The 21,398-nt window shown below is 36.6% G+C and overlaps 1 long non-coding RNA gene across 1 annotated transcript in view; it reads right to left on the minus strand.

Annotated features, from left to right (window-relative positions):
* Positions 1-622: 622 nt before the first annotated feature.
* LOC125937643 (uncharacterized) overlaps positions 623-21,398 on the minus strand; it is a 78,655-nt gene continuing 57,879 nt past the window's right edge. The window contains exon 4 of the long non-coding RNA XR_007462453.1: positions 623-1,113. This is a non-coding gene — a long non-coding RNA (uncharacterized LOC125937643). The remainder of the gene's footprint in view (positions 1,114-21,398) is intronic.

Raw genomic sequence — 21,398 nt, forward strand, 5'->3', positions numbered from 1 at the left:
GAGCCTTTCCCCATTAAGAATGATGTTAGCAATAGCCAAATTATGGAAAGAGCCTAAATGTCCACCAACTGATGAATGGATAAAGAAATTGTGGTTTATACACACAATGGAGTACTACAGGGCAATGAGAAAGAATGAAATATGGCCCTTTGTAGCAACATGGATGGAACTGGAGAGTGTGATGCTAAGTGAAATAAGCCATACAGAGAAAGACAGATACCATATGTTTTCACTCTTATGTGGATCCTGAGAAACTTGACAGAAACCCATGGGGGAGGGGAAGGGGAAAAAAAAAAGAGGTTAGAGTGGGAGAGAGCCAAAGCATGAGAGACTCTTAAAAACTGAGAACAAACTGAGGGTTGATGGGGGGTGGGAGGGAGGGGAGGGTGGGTGACGGGTATTGGGGAGGGCACCTTTTGGGATGAGCACTGGGTGTTGTATGGAAACCATTTTGACAATAAATTTCATATATTGAAAAAAAAAAGAATGATGTTAGCTGTGGGTTTTTCTCAGAGGCCTTTAGCAGGTTGAAGAAGTTCTATCACTTGTTTGCTGGGAAGTTTGTTGATTTGTTTGTTTCATCAGGAATGGATGTTAGATTATATCAAAAACTTTTCCTGCATTCTTAATGAATGTAGATCTTCATTTAGTAAACTACAAAATCCCTATTTCAAGATGTCAAGTCCATTGTCTCTTTTACAAAATTGCTGTATGTGTGAGCGTGTATGTGTATGTGTGTTATTATAATCTAGTCTGAATGGTTCTGTCTTTCATTTAGTGAGATTAACCAATTTTCAATTAGTGCACATTCTGTTCTCTTGGTCATTATTTTTTCCACATTATTTCATATTTCCAAATTTCTGTATTTTCTTTTCCCCCTTTTTGTCTTCTTTCCTGCATTCCTGGGATAATTAAAATTGTCTTCTCTGGCTTAAAAAATCATACATTCTATTTTTATTCTCATGTCTTAGATCATGACACCTACATGTGTTGTATTATGCCTTTTTGTTGTTTCAATTTACCAAATATCTATTTCTTCTCCAAGAAAAAGACAAGTCTCTTACCTTTTTTCAGCTTTCTTTGGCCTATAGCATAAACCATTTCGTAAAATATCTGGAATGAAATAATAAAGGTGGCATTTCAATTCAGTAAACAAAGAATGATGTGTTTAAAAAATGACACTGACATAAAGTTAAAACCCTATTACACTCCATGTAACAAAACATTTTACATGGATTAGCAATCTAAATGTAAAGGACATAAAACATAATTTTTAAAAGTTTATTTATTTATTTATTTGATAGAGACAGAGACAGCACGAGTGGGGGAGGAGCAGAGAGGAGAGGGAGAGGGAGAGGGAGAGGGAGAGAGAGAGAGAGAGAGAGAGAGAGAGAGAGAGAGAGAGAGAATCTCAAGCAAGCTCCACGCTGTCAGCGCAGAGCCTGACGTGAGGCTCGAACTCACGAAATCCTGAGATCACGACTTGAGTGGAAACCAAGTCAGATGCTTAATTGGCCAAGCCACCCACACATCCCATAAAACCATAATTTTTAAACTAAATTTTAAATTAATTTTTAAACTAAATCATTTAGAAGAATATTGATATAACCTCAGGGTAGGGAATTATTTTTTTCAGCCAAACAGGAAACCAGAAACCATAAATGAAATCATGATAGATTTCTTGCATTCCACGAAATTTTTTTTAAAAAAATGACACATTTTATTGGCTGTATATTTTTATCGTGATGGTTATATACTTTTAAAAATAAGACACTGATAATTATCTTTCTTTTATTCTTGCTGAGAAAAATATATGACTACTTTTGCCACATAAAAAATCTTGCTTATTCCATCTATCAGTTTAAAATAATCTATTCTTTTTTTCTTGAAAAAAATATTTTTTCTACCTGGTCCATCCTGTACTAGGCCAGGTATCATGGTGGGATTTATTTTCTTTGTACTTCTCAGCTAATTCCAATGTATCTTGTAACTTTTGTTTTCTTTTTCTCTCTTGGTTTTTTAAACCTTATTTTCTTGAGTATATTATCTAGAAACTTCCTAAGAACGGTGCATAGGAAAATTTCTGTAGGTTTTTTTTTTGTCACATATTCTGACGACTTAGTTATGTATAGAATTCTAGATTCCATCTAATCTATTTTAAGAGCTTGGAAAGTGTTCTTCCACTGCCTTCAAGCATCTGTTTTTGGTGATAAGAATTCCGGTACAAACTTGATTTTCATCCTCTAAAGTTATGTGTTACGTGATTTTACCTTTTAAGGGTCTTCTCTTTATCTTTTGTGTTCTGAAATATTGGAAAAATAATGAAAGAATGTGTGTGTGTCTATGTGTGCATGCGTGTGTGTGTGTGTGTGTGTGTGTGTGTGTTTTACCTTGAGGTCATTTGGATGTTCCTTTGAATGACAAATCTTATCTTTCCACATCTCCGGTAAATTATTTTCTATTGTTTATTTGTTTAAATTCCTCCAATTTTTTGCCCTTTCTAGAATTTTATTAAGTGTCAATTTTGTTAGTACTCTATACAGCTTATCTATTCTGTAATATTTATCTTTTTTTTAACTCCATTCTGGTAAAGGTTATCAATTTTTGCTTCTAGCCCTTCTATTGAACTTTAAATTGAAACAAACTATTTTTAATTTCCAAGAGATCCTTCATAGTATTTTTAATGCATAAGAAATAAATCTCAGTTTATTTGACATGATATTGTTCTAGTAATTCTCTCCACTAATGCATTGAAAAGTAAATAGTAGGGAAAAAAGAAAAGAAAAGTAAATAGTATGAGGTTAATGGACATTTCATGTATAGCACATGCTAAGAATTGTAAATGTATATTGAATTTCTCTAATTACAATAGTAACACATGTTCACTGTACCAACATTAGAAATGCAACCACTACCAAAAATAACCACCTAAAACAATTTGGCTTCCTTTCAGTCTATGTTTTTTGGCTTGTATCTTTTGCTTGTATTATTTTTAACAGTTATGTAAGTCTTGTTTCCTGTTTTATGACCTGTTTTTCTTACTTAATATTCCTTATAATACTTTATTCCTGACATCAAATAAATATTCTTGGAAACACAGTTTTTAAACTAACATTACACCAGACACTATAATGTGTTTCTTCCTCATAGTTTTTCATTTTTCCCTTTTGTTACCACAGACTATTCTTGTTTTATAGAGGCAACAATCTTTCTGATCTAATCTTTGTGACTTTTTTTTTAAGTTTAGTTATGTTCCATGAATTATATATTTGTTTTAGGTTTAGTTGATCTTGACTTTTATTTATTTATTTATTTATTTATTTATTTAATTTATTTATCTATTTATTTATCTATCTATTTATTTGTTATTTCTTTTTATTTACTTATTTTTTTATTATTTTACATCATGAGTGCTATTTATTTTGTCATATTGCTGGTAAAATCTTTGTTTTCTATTATATTTGTGCACGAAGGACACTGTTGATTTTGTAGGTGGTTACAGCAGTGTTCTTACAGGTCTTCTTAATGAGCTCATTGGGAGCTCTATGTCTGGTGTAAAATTGCCAACTGGAAGACTTTACTTCAAAGTCTGCAAGTAGAAGATGGCCATTACACTAGAAATGATAGAAGCTTCAAAAGCCTTAGCCTTTCTCAAGAGGTAAGTTGAGTACTGTCGAAGGAGAGCACTCTTGCTGTCTTTGTTTTTTTCCTGTTTTGTCTGCCAGGCAGCCAGTTGTGTGAGGGTGGTGGTGGAAATAAGGAGAGCCAACAAGGTTTTTATTCTCTAAACCACCTTTAATTAGTTCCTCTGTTTGGGGACCCTATTTTGAACTTGCTAATTTTGCATAGACTCTTTCCCAGGTTATTCCATAGGGATTGGATCTTTCTTTCCTCTTTCTATGAGTTAAGATGCCAGTGTGGAGTGGCAGAAAGTATGTAAGGAAACAAATCAAGAAGCATTGTAATTTCAAACAGCGATTATAACTATGAGAAAAATAAAATAGAGTGATAGATATGAGAAGAGACAGTGTAAGGTACTTTATCTTTTGCATCAAAAAATAAGATTCATTTTCAGAGTAAATATTTGGAGAGAAGAAACATGGTGGCTCTGATTTCTTTGCTTTCATCAATATTATATATCTTGCACTTACTGGTAAAGATGGAAACCAAATGCAAACAAGCATTATTCTTTGAGGTCTGCTGATTTGAACTGTTGTGTTTGAGACAGGACTTGAAATAAATAATATCTTTATCTAGAAGTAAAATGTCTTCAGCAAATTAAAGTGGCTTCATAATCACGATAAATCGGGGAAAGGGAAAGAACATTTAAACTTACCATAAAACCTTATTTTAAGTTCAATTAATGCAAATCATTCATATCTGTATATAAAATAGGAACTCTGTACATGTCCACAATCATAGTTTCTGGCACCATGGGCTTTTGCAAATAATAAAACTAAAACTGCCTCACTTTTAAAATATCCTATAAAGCAGACTTCTTACCAAATTAGATTGACCTTTTCCCTTGTTAGTCGAAATCAGTGGGGTTTGACTAAAATGCCTGGAAATACATAGAAAGGACCAGATGTCAAAAAGTCAGGAAACCAACAAAACCCTAAATTTCACATAATTTCTGGCTCAATTGTGAAAACTCAAGGGGAGCAGAAATCTTTCTATAAGTAAGTGTCTGAAGAAAGAGCCTGCTGAGAGGTTAGGAGTGTTTAGAAAAGGCAGGTGGGAGGATGAAAGACAGGAAGAAGTCAAGAGTTTCACGTCAGAATACCAGTTCAAATGGAATCAACACATTGCTTGAGCCGGGATTAAACAGTATGTGCACTGTGTTTCTTCCCGTCACCACTATGTACTGCTACCCGATTCCTTTTCTTTTCAGCTCTCACTGAAGTCTCCAATCACGGATAAACAAAAGTATTTTCCAATTTATGTTCCATGGAATCTGAGTTTCACAGGGAATTAATTTGTGCTAAGGTGTTACAGGACACAAGGAGCTCTGTGACCAAATAAGTTGGAGACATTCTGTGTTAAACTGATACTTTCTGTTTATTGCAAAATCTCTTAGAATCTTTAGTATGCTAACATGCATTTGGATCTCTAAGGTACGCATAGTATAGGTACTCTTTCCCAAAGGTATTTGGCCCTGAATATTTTTGTTTTACAGAACAGCTTTTAAGGACCAGTGATCCAGTGAAGAGACTTTATGTTATGCTGTATTAAACATTCAGCAATTGGGGCCTCTGGGTGGCTCAGTCGGTTGCATCTCCAACTCTTGCTTTCTGCTCAGGTCATGATCTCGCAGTTTGTGAGTTTGAGCCCTGCACTGGACTCTGTGCTGACATTGTGGAGCTTGCTTGGCATCTCTCTCTCCCTCTCTCTCTCTCTCTCTCTGCCCGTCCCCTGATTGCAAACATGTCCCCCGCAATAAACATTTTTGATAAACAAACAAACGAACATCCAGCTATCAAAGAATCTAGATATCTGAGATTAAAATGTGGAAAAGAGAGTAGAAGTCTTAGTCTATTCCATGTATTATAACATTTCAGTTTGTCCAGTACTTCTCAAAACAAATAGGACCTATGTTTTTTTTTTTTTGCTTTGTTTAAGTTACTAATTTCATCTTGATTCAGACCTTTACAAAATGCAATAAGATATTCCTTAGAAAATGAGAAAACAAAAACATAAAATACAACTTATAAATTATAACTCATTACAATGTGAAATTGCTATTGAACTTTCCCTGTTTTCTCAATTCTGTCATTGCAAACCAGTAACAGAGCATTTGATTATTAGTACCAGTTGACATTCTTGAGTCGCCTGGAGTTAACACATATGCATGTAAGCAGCATCTACACCATAAGCTGTTGTTCTGAGTTTGGATAAAATAGATTCTCTCAAGGCCATCCCTCCACCCATCCCATCCCCTATTGATGAGTATGTGGGAATCACAGCAATGTCTCTGTGATGTGATACATTTTTATCTGAAAATTGGAACCAACAGTGACCTCACGAGGCTATCACAAAATAAATACCTTTTCTTTTCCCTTTTCCCTTTCCCCACACTCACGAAGCATCATAAGGCATGTAGAAAACTCAGAGTTTGATGTAGGCATTTTTTCTTCTATTTATTGTCCCAGGCACAGGATTCCCTCCCTGGCCACAGCAATAGATTATCTTGTCAGCATTGATTTCCAGGTCTCTAAATACCTTAGTGGGAATCAGTCTGGTTACATGATTTGGCCACCCTGAAAATAACTCTATGCTAAATGTGAGCAGCTGGAGTTCAAAATTGCAGTCAGATCTTTTCCCCCAAATATCTGTTATAGTGTGTGTGTGGGGGTGTGTGCATGGGAGTGTGCATACATGCTCAGGGGTGTATGAGTGTTTATGGATGTCTCTTTTGGGGGATACCTTGTAGACCTATAACTCATGTTCTTAGACCTTAGCTTTTTCTATTTCTTCTGTGAGCCTCTCTGCTGGAGCCTCCGGGCTCACAGAGATTTAAGGTTGGTTCTCTTCTACTCCAAATGCTTATACCCATCTTCCAGAGGACCTATTACAATACTGTGTCCTGTCTCTTGATTGGATGAAATCATCAATAGAGTGTGATTTTTGACTCCCCACCCCTGGCCCGCTAGACCTCCTCCTTCTGACTCTGCCTCTTGTTTCTAGGTACTTTTAATTCAAATTATCTTCAGTTATGGATCTCAACTTTCATGCTACAGAAACAAGAGAAGGCAACAGATCTGCTAATGCCTGTTTAATTGATGGCTTTTGGTGGAGGAATTTTAGCCTTTATACATCATCAGATAATGTTTTAAGTCAAAGAACCAAATGGCCTCCAGAGCTATGAAGAGGCAATTTCCCACACTCTCTCACTTTTGATTAGCTTGTTATTGGCAAGAAACTGTGTTTATTAAGAAACTTTTATCAGCACATAAAATCTTGATCTTCTAATTCCTAAAAGTAACACAAAATTGTCCATTCGTCTTTTTGTTTGGATACCTCATTTTCTATCCAGTTACCATCAGACATTACAGGGAATTTAAATATTCTCAAGAATTGACTCTCAAGAAATCAGTCCAGCCCTGATCTCTTTATATTATGAGTGCCATGTTAGCATTTCAAAATAATATTGATATACACCATCTCCAAAAACTTAGCATTCCTAACTTGACTACTTATTTGCAAGGAGAAGGGAGAGGAACCAATAATCATATATCAAATTCTGGGCTCAGCCACATTTCTTCTCTTCTGAAAATCTTAAATGCATCAGAAACATTTTAAAGCAACACAATAATGAGAAGTGGCTTGCTATTCTTTTTTCATATTTCATACCTCTCCTATCCTCCAAAACCGAAGGTGGTATATACACTGCTCATTGTACTAAAATACCAATGGCAGAGAGGAGGCATTTCATAAGGAGGAAGGTGGGAGATATATTTATAACTTGTCAAGATAAAAATACTGATAAACTTTTTTTGTGTTTTAGAAAATCTCACAGATTTTTAAAGTGAGAACACAACCATCTAGTCTACTGAAAACATAACACCCTCAAGGAAATAAACTATGGTTTTTCTTCTTCTCTACCAGTTGCCTTGCTCTCTGGAGAGCCTGTTGAGCTGCACAGTATGGCCTTACAAAGGATGCACAAAGCATCAGGAATCAAAGTCTCCTCAACACCCATCAAGCAGGAGACCAATTAGAGTTGTTACCCACCCAGTAGTGAGCCATGTACAACCTTTAAGAAAAGAATGGCATTTTACTGTCAACAAAAGTATACCAATTCAACTTCTGTCAGTCATGATAAAGTTGATAATCAGTGTTCCTTGCTTAGCAAAATATGGTAAATAAACAGACCTGACAATATATCTAATATTCTCTACATATAATGGTTTCCTGTTACTTTAGCAGAGAATGCCATGGTAGCAATAGATAAAAGAATGCTATGATCTAGTCAAGCCATATATTTTAAATACAGGATAACCTGATCCTTGGGCCTTCTGTAACTACAATATTTCACTGCTCAAAGAACAGTTACAAGTCCTCTACCAGTTCAATGGAAAAGAGATCCTTAGCTTAGCTCAAATATTTCCTGACTGAGATACATTAATTCATCTTACAATCCCAGTAACATCAGTGAAATCAGTGCTCTTCACTCAAGGACAAGGTCTGAGAAGCCAGTTAGTACTGGAGTATTTGCATATAGATTAATAGTGCCATATATATATATATATATATGGAGTGGGGGTGGAACAAATAATGGGGTTACCAGGTTGGTTTGTATTTCTCAGTGAATTGGGGCCAGCTACCCAGCAGTCTGACCAACTAATGTGCATCTCATTTAATGTAATAATATACATTAAGACCTGTCAGGCTCTATTGTGGAGAATGAAGAACTACACATTGTACCACTTCATATGGAAGTCTGCATATGGAACCCTTTAAAGGTTCTTAAGAGACCCATTGGGGTTTCTAATTATTGTGAAACATCCCCTGGAATCCAGAGAGAGAAGGATCTTGGCAGAATTGCTTCTGCCATTTCAAATGTTCACTGTGAAAATAATTAGATGATGAGATTTAGACAGAAACCGCTAACGAATATTTTTTTTAAGTCTCCTTTGCTTTTTAATGTACAGAAAATGAAAATCTGAAATCGGCGAGCACGAAAGGAAAACAATATGGTGTAGTTCATTCTGGGGGTGGGATTGGGGGGTTTCTTTTTTCTGACTTTAATGCTTGGCTTCCTGTGGTTACAGTGGGGGTGATTTTTTTCATTTTTTGAACATTATACAATCCTGTTGAAAATTGGACCAAGGGTTGTTTTTTTAAACTTCTGTTCTAACTTTCTAAATGTGAGCAAGCCCCCATTGTTCCTCCAAGATTATGTCTCTTTCTTCAGAGGGAACCCTGACATTAGAGAAACTTGCTTTAATCAAGCTTTAAAGTTATCTCCCCCTCCACACACCCAACCAGAACCAAAGAAACCCCATCCTCTGAAACTGCGAGCCAAGCTAACATGTAACCAATTAGGAGCCATCACTTGTACCCAAGACACAGAACATATTTGTTCAATTAAAACAAACAAATATGATTAAGAGTTTAGAAAGCCATGCTTTGGGAAAGATGGACATTTCAAAAGAAATGCTGGCTTAAGAAGGACGCAGCTGTGATAAAAGTAAGTTGCGTGAAATCAGAAAGGTGAACTTAACAAATGGGGACATAAACAATCTTGTGCAAAGTAGCCAGGGTCTTTGGGTTGAATACATCAAGGTCATAGTCTGTTGCCTGGAACCCACTGACTTCATTCACATGCCTAAGACACCCCAAGTCTGAGACTTTTTGCTTTTTTTTACCCATCCACAACACTCTGACTCACAGAACAGGAGTCAAGGAAGAACTGATTTAACGCCATTCTTTCCTATTTTAAACTCCACAAATTTGAGGATTTTTGGGTTTCATCTACTGTATGCCAGGCTGAGGCAGCTCTTCCCTTATCCTGATGTCTGTCAGTATTAGAATGGACAGTGGCTGATACTGTGTCCCACCCACCCACTTATTCTCTCCAGGTGTCTCCAGTTTAGGGTTGGTCATTACATACTGGATGGACTGTTCTCGTGATAACAGATTGAAAGGAGAACTCATGGTGAAATTGCTTGATTCAACATTGGTCAAAATGTCCCCTTCCCCTTTCCTGTTTTTGATATTGGGTTAAGGTCTAATGCAGTTCAGATTTCTAATCTCTCCTTTGGCTCTTCATGGATCTCTAACAAGTCTGGAACCAGTGAGACCTTTACTAAATATCCAATAAGCATCATTTCAGGTATGTTACATAGGTCAGAATAAAGGATATAATACAAATCCTGTCCACATAGAATTTTCAAAAAGAGGAGTATGGTTAAGACATATAAATATGTATTGAATGCCTACAATCTGCACACTGATTACATAGATCTGGAGAAATTACAATATTCTACCAGTAATACAGTTATTTAGCCTTTGTACTACTGAGGTACCATTTTGGTTTTGATACTCCAAACATACAGAATCACTGAAAACTGTAAATCCCAGCAAGTCTCCCACCAGTGTCTTTCCTGTTTCTGTTCCACATGCCAACGAAAGGGTGATATCCTCAGGATGCAATGCATCATGGTTTTTCTCACCCACATTTCCTGACCAGATGTCTTCAATGAGTTGCTGTTTCTGAATAGACCTAGTTGGCAGGAGTGTCAGGAGATCAACAAATATATATTGAGCATTTAAAATATTCCAGGCTCTGTTACGGGTGTGGGAAAAGAGCAGTAAACAAAACAGACAATATCTGTGCCTTTGTGGAGGTTATATTCTACTGGAAGAATTAGATGAGAGGTAAAATAAGTATATATTAAGTAAGATGGTGTTAAGTGCTATGGTAAAAAAAAAAATAAAGCAGGAAAGTGGTATAGTGAGCATATGAAAAGTTCAATAGTTCAATTTTAAATGTTTCTTGAGCACCTACTATATGCTACATGCTCTTCTTGGCACTGATTATATAACATTGAATAAAATAATAAGGAACCAAAATCCATATTGTCAAAGAGCTTGCATTCTACTAGAAGGAGACAAAAAATAGAAATATAAATCACGAAAATACATGGCATATTAGATGATAATGACTAACAAGGAAAAAAGTAAGACAAAGCATGACCATAGGGAGTGTTAAGGTGGTGGACATCTTGAGTAAGTCTCACAAAGACAGTGACAGTTGTACGGAGATTGAAAGAGATGAGCTGTGTGATATTTGGTAAAGTCCACAAGGAATGTCCTCTGATGGCTTCAGACAAGCCTTGAAATGAACGTGACAGTGATGTCTGTGCCTTTTTCTGATTGATCACAAAACAGGGATATCTACATCAGGAAAAAAGAATGGAAGGATTAAGTATCTTCCTGTCTTTTTCCAGGTAGGTCTTATTTTCACAAACCTGGTGAAGTTATTTATTTTTTCTTTCCTTAATACCATATGCCTTACAGTTAGTGGAAATTCTTTTCAGATACTGACATTTTGTCAATGCCTTTAATTTTTATCATTGCACATATCTTTGCAATATTTTGTCAGGACATCAAACCAAAAACAAAACCAACCAACAAACAAGCAAAACAGCTACAGGTGTTGCTCACCAGACACCGTGTATAAATGCTGGCATTAATCTGACAACCAAGTCTATGTTTTCCCTCTTTATCTTACAATGCCTTGTGGCAGAGACTGCTAACTACACCCCCAATATCCATCTTCCTCCATATTTCTTAGAGGTAAAATTTTATATTATTGGATGTGGCAATGTGACCAACCACAGGATCCTTTACAGGTTTTCTTGCATCTAAAGAATAGTCAATGAGATTAAAGGAGGAGTTGCTGGGTAGGGTTTGCAGAAAAGGTCTTTAAGGTGTCTCAATTGGGAGGTACATCATTTTGTTCACGCCCCATTCCTTCTTATTTCTTCATGCAACATGGATATAACGGTAAGCCTTCCAGCTGCCATCTTGTAATCTTGAGGATGGATGCCATGTGTTAAGGACAGTGGAGCAGAAAGATAAAAGGGACCCAGAACATTGATGATAGCACACATCTATCACACTCTCCCAGGACTGTATCCCTCTTGATTTCTTTTACCCAAGGAAAAAGTAATCTCCCAATTGGTTTAAGACACAGTTATTTCAATCATTCTTATCAACAGTCAGATGTAGTTTTTAACTCCTACAAGTCTTCTCTATTGCAGACTCTGCTTGGACAGGAAGTGATAGACTTGCTTTGTTGGGCCACATTTATGTAATAATTATTAAAACTCTTTGCTTCAAAGGCAAAGAAACTTTTTTATGTGCTTGGCACATGGAACATATTTTTAGAAAACCATGTTGAATAATGGAGTAGTAATACTTTACAGAATCAGATGTCTAAATGATAAGTTCTAGTATATAAGTAAGGCGGCCCCACTTAAGAACTACTTGACTGAGAGTCAAGAGTCTTGACTGACATTTATAGTATCTACTTGCTTGGAAATGATCAAGATTCCTTGCCTAGAGGTGACATAGTCTTATGTTAACCTCAGCTTTTTTGCAGCTTTGATATTCTTTTTTTTTAATTTTTTAATGTTTATTTAATTTTTTAAAAATTTTTTTTGTTTATTTCTGAGACAGAGAGAGACAGAGCATGAGAGGGGGAGGGGCAGAGAGAGAGGGAGACCCAGAATCGGAAGCAGGCTCCAGGCTCCGAGCTGTCAGCACAGAGCCTGACGCGGGGCTCAAACTCACAAACTGTGAGATCATGACCTGAGCCGAAGTCGGTCACTCAACTGACTGAGCCACGCAGGCGCCCCAATGTTTATTTAACTTTTGAGAGAGACAGAGTGTGAGTGGAGGAGGGGCAGAGAGAGAGGGAGACCCAGAATCGGAAGCAGGCTCCAGGCTCCAAGTTGTCAGCACGGAGCCCAACGTGGGGCTCGAACTCACGGAACTATGAGATCATGACCAGAGCCGAAATCGGACGCTCAACCCGTGGCTCAACTGAGCCACCCAGGTGTCCCTACAGCTTCGATATTCTTTAATTTTCTACATACCCTATCCTGGTTCTAGCAAAAGGAATTTTCATTTAATTTAAGAATCACAAAACCTTGGGGTGCCTGGGTGGCTCAGTCGGTTAAGTGTCTGACCTCAGCTCAGGTCATGATCTCACAGTTTGTGGGTTTAAGCCCTGTGTTGGGCTCTGTGCTGGCAGCTCAGAGGCTGGAGCCTGCTTCGGATTCTGTGTCTCTCTCTCTGCCTCTCCCCCACTCACTCTCTGTCTGTCTCTCAAAAATAAATAAACATTAAAAAAAATTTTTTTAAAGAATCACAAAACCTTGATGACTATGGATCTATGTTTATACATGCAAACTAGCCCAGTAAGAGTTTCTTTGCTATTTCATTCCAAATCAATAGGTAACTATTAGTAATGTATTTGTCCATGTGGTCTACAGCTCCATCTGAATGAACTCAGTAAATTTAACTCAGCTGACATGACCTCAATGAGATAAAGCAGAGGCTGACATGCTATCACATGCTGAGTGTAGAGAGTCTTCTCAAAGACTTTAAAACCAGAGATCCATTCAACCTCTGGATAACAGGCATTCTCAGCAAAGGACTATGGTTAGCTCAGTTTGTCCAAAAGTAACTGCTCTTATATTTGCCAGCTCTGTCATCTGCATGCCTCAAATTAATATTAGATGCATACCAGATCTCTGAGTATATGCAGGTGGAAAACAGCCCTCTTTTTTACCCTAAAGAGTCACCAATATGTTCCACTAAGGCCCAGATCCTGAGTACCCATGGGTTGAACATAAGATAACAGTTGTGACTCTAGGCTTTAAGGCGAGATGAGAAGAGGAAGGGAGAGGTAGGTGGGGGAAAGTTCCTGTCTGCGTTTTCTACCTATAAACTTCTACTTGCAAAGGTCCCCTCCCTGGATTTCTCTTCTAACTCAAATACAATCCAGTTCAACAAATATAGAGAGAGAGCTCATTATTGAAAAATACTTTTGTAGGTGCCATGGATGTTATATAAAATGAAATCAGACATAAACTCTACCCATTTTTTAAGATGTCCTTTAAAATCTACATCTTATGTGAAACATTTCTTACCCCCCTTTTCCTCACTCCAAACCCAATGTGGTCACTCACATCTCTAAACTATGACAATCTAACACAGTAATCCTAGAATCCCGTAATTCAACATGTTTTGCTCAAGGCACTTAATTTAATGTAACTCCACAGAACATTAAGCAACATTTTCATTCTAGGACATGTGGTAAAATCCTACAATATAAGTGAAAACAAGACATAGATTTTGCCTTCCAGGAGCTATTAATTTATTGGTAGATTAAAAAAAAAAACACTTAAGCAATTGATTATAATTCTATGAGTATCTACTCCACTACTTAAGCAAATGACCTAGAAAGACATACAAGAGTGTGGCACATACAGACACTGGCTCAAAAACATCCATCCCACTTTTATTCTTTGACAACATATGCCCACATTTCTTCATAGCAGCAATGTGCTGAGCCTCCAAAAGATGCTATGATTGACTTAGGTCAGTTGGGACATTCCTGTCTCTCTGTTTTCCAAGCCTTCTTTGGAAGCCTTCCTACACAGTCCAGGTTCAGCCAGTAGGCCCAACAGAAAAGTCCTTATTTTGCAGAGATTTGGTTTCCCCCTTCATCCTTGTATAGCCTTGAGCACAAATGTGATGTCTGAAGGTGTACCAGCTATGATTTAGACATAGGAGATAGGACAATTTAGCTGAAATAAAACATCCATCAGCATATGGAATACTCATGATTATCTCATGAGTAATTTATTTCACTATTCCTCAATGGACTCATCTCAACCAAATTCCAGAGAAAGAATGCCTTCTGAAAAGCATGCAGGTTCTTTATTTATCTCTTTTAAAGATAGAGACCCTAACACTTTGTCTCTGTAGGACAGGAGAATCACAGAGCAGTTGGCCTTTACATTATTAAAACACCAATGGTGCCTAATTCAGCCTTCTTGGTTTATTAGAAAAATAAACTCCTTTTGGTTTGAGCCACTGCTGCTTCTATATTGTTATTAGCAGAAGAACATCTTTCTAACTAATATATTATGCCTGAATTGTTCTGTCTGGGCCAAAATGGGAAGAGGAGACATGTTCACTTCTGTATTCAACAATTATTGATCATCTGAGCTGCTAATTATATCAATACTTATGTGTAAATTCTTCAGCTGCCTTCTGAACTTGAAGGAGAAATAATTCTTCTTTATATCCCTCATAGTGTCTAGGATGGTTCCCTATTTATGATATATTTATAAGTTATACATACTTCAGATTAGGGAAAGGGAAGACAAGTGGCTCATAGTTCCAAAAATTTCCTGTCCAGACTCCAAAAGAATGTCTCACCTTGTCTTACTTCTATTCAGGGACAGGTAAGAAGTCTTGTCTGTACCTCCAGACTGTGAGCCTGTCCCACCCCCAACATTCCTGGCCCCTAGGGTTCTAGTACATAGAAAAGACCATGGCCAGTGGACAAGGAAAACCATTAGTACTCAGTATCTCACACCAAAGTAACCAAGAGTGAAAAATAGTGACTTCATTAGAAAATACTAGGAACACAAAACTTGTGTTACAGAATCATGCATTTCCTATTTCTCCCTAGTTACATATAATTTGTTCCAGGGGCTCCCATGGTTGTAGGACTAACTAGGTTCTGAGAAATTGGCACTTTGAATTAAGCTTCACTGAAGCCTGCACCAGCCCTCTGATTATTGGGAGACAGGGGAGAATAGTTGCAATAACTTCAAGTTGAAATTCTCCATCTGTGGCAAGGCCATGTTGGTAACGTCCTCAGTAGGCATATGTCAGTATCTTGCTCTAACATGAACTTCAGGGAATTTGAGACTGATAGACCAAAATTGGCCCCCAAATCAAAATCTACATGTTGTGCCCACTAGATGGAGACATTCTTGATTATTCAACCCAACGGCATTTTTATATTTTTATTTTCCACTTTATACTGTCATGTGCATTTTATCATTCAGCTCTGGGTAGGAATCTGGGGACCTGGGTTTTAGACCAGCTTGGGCTACTGATTACCCACACGGCCTTGGGTTTAAAGTCCTCTCAAGTTTTAAAATTCAATAACTCTATCGTGTACATTATCTAGTATTCCTGATTTTTTAAAAGACAATTTAGGGGCGCCTGGGTGGCGCAGTCGGTTAAGCGTCCGACTTCAGCCAGGTCACGATCTAGCGGTCCGTGAGTTCGAGCCCCGCGTCAGGCTCTGGGCTGATGGCTCGGAGCCTGGAGCCTGTTTCCGATTCTGTGTCTCCCTCTCTCTCTGCCCCTCCCCCGTTCATGCTCTGTCTCTCTCTGTCCCAAAAATAAATAAAAAATGTTGAAAAAAAAAAAATTTAAAAGACAATTTAAACATGCTTAGTCTGCAGAAATGAAGAATGGAATAAGCATTACAGTTTTTTAATTTCATGTTAAGTCTTCAAATCAAGTCATTAGTGAAGAGACAGGTAGCTTTAAATTTGTAAGTAAAGTAATAGCTAAATATGAAAAAAATGACTTAAAAGGTTGTTAAAAGCAATTATAATTATGGAAAATGTTTATCTACTCAACTCCATGATACATATAATACCAAGGACAACAGCATTATTATTATTACGGAGACAAATTATGAAAGCAGTTTATAATTATTGTTGTTAATATCAATCATAAGTATATTACATATTTATATTACACTTATTATGTCCCAGACACTAGGTTTTATGTTTTATATACTTTCTGTCTCTACTACAATTGTAAAGTTATGTATAAGCTCATTATTAGATGAAAAAATTGAGAAAACCTGCTTCAGGGCACCTAGATAGATACACTTCAAATCCAAGAATATCAATCCCAAAATCTACTACTATGCCACACTGGCTTTCAAATAAGAACACAGAGAAATAACAGCCAGTTAAAGTACTTATCAGAGATGCTTTCAGACTGCTTAACATTCAGGTCTTTAAGCCACCTTTAAGTACAGAAACCAGAATATCCTTCCCTAACAGAACACCTTTCACAGCTTTTCTATCTGCTTCAAAAGTGGGAGTTGGAGTTATGTGCAGCAAAGAGAAGACAGAGGTAGGAGTAAAAAATTTAAATGTATAGGAAAGGTAATGGATGAATATAAGAAAATGCCTTAAAAGATTTTTAAGAGCAATAATTATAGAAATGCCTATATGGTCAACTCCATGATGCATGTAATACCAATAACAACATTTTCAAGATGCTTGAGAATATCAGGGCCTACTCTTCCTAGTGGAAGAAAGGAGAGGATGTATAGTCTCAATTAAAAGCATGGAATCTGAAGCCCCTGAGTTCCAGAACATTCCTATCTGGCCATATGATCATTGCTTCCTTTGTTAATTAATGTTTTACTATCTCGACCTGTGTCTCTCAGCTCTATTCAACTTACCTTCAGAATGCATAGGCTGGATCTTCAAACAAAGATCAGTTAAATTCATGTTTCATTATTTACTGGATATGTTTCTTCATATTTGCGTATGAGACATTGAGTCAGGGAACACTTTTTGACACTGGTCTTGGCAATGATTTCTTGGATTTGAAACCAAAAGCACAGGAAACAAAACCAAAAATAGGCAAGTGAGACTATGTCAAACTAGAAAGTTTCTGCACAGCAAAGGAAACAATCAACAGAATGAAAGGTCATCTTACAGAATGAGAAAAAATATTTATAAGCCAGTTATCTAAGAAGGGGTTAATATCCAAAACATATAAGAATCTCCCACAAACCAACAGCAAAGAAGCCAAATAATCTGATATAAAAACAGGCAAAGGAACTGAATAAAAAATTTTTCTGAAGATGATACACAAATGGCCAAAGGCATAAAAAAAGATATTTAACATAATTAACCACCAGGGAAATTTAAATCAAAAGCACAGTGAGATATCATCTCATATTTATTAGGGTGACTATTATAAAAAACAAACAAACAAAAGATAAGTATTGGTGAGAATAGAGAGAAATCAGAATCCTTATATGCCATTGGGAATGTTGAATGGTGCTGCAGGTATGGAAAACAGTATAGATGTCCCTCAAAGTTATATAAGAACTATCATATGATCCAGAAGTCCTATTTCTGGGTATATAACTAAAGGAGTTAATATCAAAGAGATATCTTCACTGTCATGTTCATTGCAGCATGATTCACAATAACTAAGGTACAGAAACAACCCAAATGTCCATTGTCAGATAAATGGGTAAAGACAATGTGGTATACACACACCATGGAATATTATTTAGTCTTAATAAAGGAAATCCTGTCATTTGTGATAACATGGACCAAACTAGAGGACATGATGCTAAGTGAAATAATCCAGTCACAGAAGGAAAGATATTTCATGATTCCACTTATACAAAATATTTAAAATAGCCAGACTCATAGAAGCAGAGAATACAGTCATTATCGATAGGGGCTTGGGGGGAAGGGGAAATGGGGAATTGTTTTTTTCAATGGGTATAAAATTTCTGTTATGTAATATGAGTAAGTCCTAGAAATCTGCTGTAGGGCATAGTACCCGTAGTTAACAATACATATCTTGAATTTAAAAATATGTTAAGAATATAGATCTCATGTTAAGTGTTCTTACCAAACAAACAAACAAAAAATAAAAACAAACACACAAACAAAAAACAAAACCACAAAGAACAGAAGAAAATCTTTGGAGGTGATGGATATATTTAGTGTCTTGGTTTTGGTGATGGTATCACAGATATATGCCTATGTCCAAACGCACCAAGATACATGCACTAAATGTGTGAAATTTTTTTTATCAATTATACCTCAGTAAAGCTATATAATGTAGATAATTATTAGAAGATGAAATAAAACATCCTACATAAGATGATTGGGGCACAGATGGAGTTTAAAGTTACTGAACAGTAAGCATGTTATTAAGGGTTCTGAGCTTTAAATGTATACACATACTTAAATTTATTTTTTCCTGCTAAGAATATACAGGCTTAGATTTAAAAAACTAATTAGATATGTTTTCTTTGAGTGATTTGAAATATCCATCAATGAAAGATTTTTCTTAAATTAACAAATATGGATAAAGGTGAGAACCTTGGATAACAAAGGATATATGATGGTCTCATTTGCTAGAGGAAATGTGTGTGTGTGTGTGTGTGTGTGTGTGTGTGCGTGTGTACTACAATTATGTTTAAAATGTGCTTGTTAACTGTGTTAAACATGATGTTAATTTTTATAAAATTTATAAAGACACAAAGTTGATAATGTTGAAAAGTATAAAATGTACGTACATGTGTGATATGTATGTACATATTGATATCTATGTATATACATTATACATTCCCCTATATCCTTTTCCTCAATTCACAGCCAACTCCTTCTAGAACTATTTCTTCAGGCATTTAACAACATACATGTAATTTGTCTCTTGTCCCACCTGTCTTAGATACTATCTCTCATTTTCCTGTCATGGTAGATAAGAATTAAGTTCTACTCCTTTCGCCCATTCCCATTCCTTTGTTAAACTGGAACCACAGGGTTGTACTTGCTGACTTAATTGTTGTCTCTTAAATCCTTAGTTCCCTGTGAATCATTGTGGGGTTATATTTAGATGGTCTTGCTCTAATAATTAAGTGAATATATAGGGTTACTTTGAGTGGATTTGACTTTGTGTAGTTCCTAGTCACAGAGGGTCTAGATAACACTCTACTCTGTAAAAATAAACGAAACAAAACAAAACAATGAAGATGAAGATGTTGCTTAATAAATATATACTGAAGTAGAGTTTTTAATATTTTTCACTCTTATATTCCAGATGGACAACTAAAGTAATTCTTGATCTAATGACTTTGCAGATGATTACACTAACATATCCCCCTATCCTAATATCAAAAAATCTAGTCTATCATAGAATGATATTTTTAAATTTCATTATACTGACTCTCCAGGTAACAGAATTTCTAAAACATCCACATGTATTTGAGTGTATATTATTCAACAGATGCTTTTATATATTTTTTTCATTTAATATTTACAATAGCCCTTTAAGGTTGTTGCTGTCTCTGTTTTAGAGAAGAAGAACCAAAGACAGAGATGGTAACTAATTTCCTAAAGGCAAAGCAAATCTGAGACCGAGGATTGGGATGGATTTCTGTTCCTTGGACTAGAGCTTTATCTACTCCATCACAGCTAACCTCTCTGAGTTCTGTTTAAAATCCCTAGGTCATTACCCTATGACCCAGCAATAGCACTGCTAGGAATTTACCCAAGGGATACAGGAGTACTGATGCAGAGGGGCACTTGTACCCCAATGTTTATAGCAGCACTCTCAACAATAGCCAAATTATGGAAAGAGCCTAAATGTCCATCAACTGATGAATGGATAAAGAAATTGTGGTTTATATACACAATGGAATACTACAGGGCAATGAGAAAGAACGAAATATGGCCCTTTGTAGCAACGTGGATGGAACTGGAGAGTGTGATGCTAAGTGAAATAAGCCATACAGAGAAAGACAGATACCATATGGTTTCACTCTTATGTGGATCCTGAGAAACTTAACAGAAACCCATGGAGGAGGGGAAGGAAAAAAAAAAAAGAGGTTAGAGTGGGAGAGAACCAAAGCATAAGAGACTCTTAAAAACTGAGAACAAACTGAGGGTTGATGGGGGGTGGGAGGGAGGGGACAGTGGGTGATGGGTATTGAGGAGGGTACCTTTTGGGATGAGCACTGGGTGTTGTATGGAAACCAATTTGACAATAAATTTCATATATTGAAAAAAAATAAACATTTAAAAAAAAATAAAATAAAATAAAATCCCTAGGTCATTACAATAATGTGATTCCAATGTAAGACAATCCATCTTACTCCCCAGGGAGGTAGTACTCCCTAGGCAGTCCACAATTTACTCTCATAGATGCACAGGGCCCTCCTGTCAAAAATACTCTCCTAAAGCCATCTCACTAGCCACCCACCCAATGTTATCATAGGGAAATCCCTTTCATTTGGTTAAAGTAACTCTGCTTCCCTTGGCCATATCCACAGGGATACAGGAAATGACAGAGACAGGGATTATATTATTGGTGTCAGAATAATCTAGAGGCTCTATATTCACTATCACATAACACTTCTAATACTTCCAGAATAGTATGCATCCTAGTTTATGTCACTTGTTTTGTTCATAAGTGCTTCTTCTTCTTATCAGACCTTGCAAGTGTTAACCACGGTTGTAGACCTCTGTCCCTCCCTGCTGGTCACTGCTGACTTTGCCTAGTCTGGACTTCGTGGGAGTATTCAATCCATTCCCTACAGCCTGCTGGACTCCTGGCTCCCAACCTGGCTACAGGCCAGGCTATTAGGGGTCTAAATTGATCCTAAAATTATTCTGAATCATGTATATCCTGAAGTTTCTCTCCATTTTAATGGTCCACAATCACCTATCTGCATTACAAAACATCAAAAATGTTCTTCACACCCAAGTGCTTTCCTAATCTGAGAAAACTTACTTGACCACAGAGTTGGACCTGAACTGATAGGAGAACTTAGCATAAACACTACAATGTTTTGTCAAACAAATATTAATGATTTTGATTATGAGGTGCTGGCCCAGACTGTTTCAGGGACATATGCTCTGTATTACCATTCTGAAATAAAACAAAAACAAAAGCAAAAAAAAAAAAAATTGAATGGAGCTAATGGAGATGCTAATTGGAATTCTGGACCCATGTATGCATTTTTCTTCATATCTGTGATGCAGAATCAATGAATGTGACTAGCATTTTCAGCATGAACA

Source organism: Panthera uncia (assembly GCF_023721935.1).
Source record: "Panthera uncia isolate 11264 chromosome A3 unlocalized genomic scaffold, Puncia_PCG_1.0 HiC_scaffold_12, whole genome shotgun sequence".
NCBI lineage: Eukaryota > Metazoa > Chordata > Mammalia > Carnivora > Felidae > Panthera > Panthera uncia.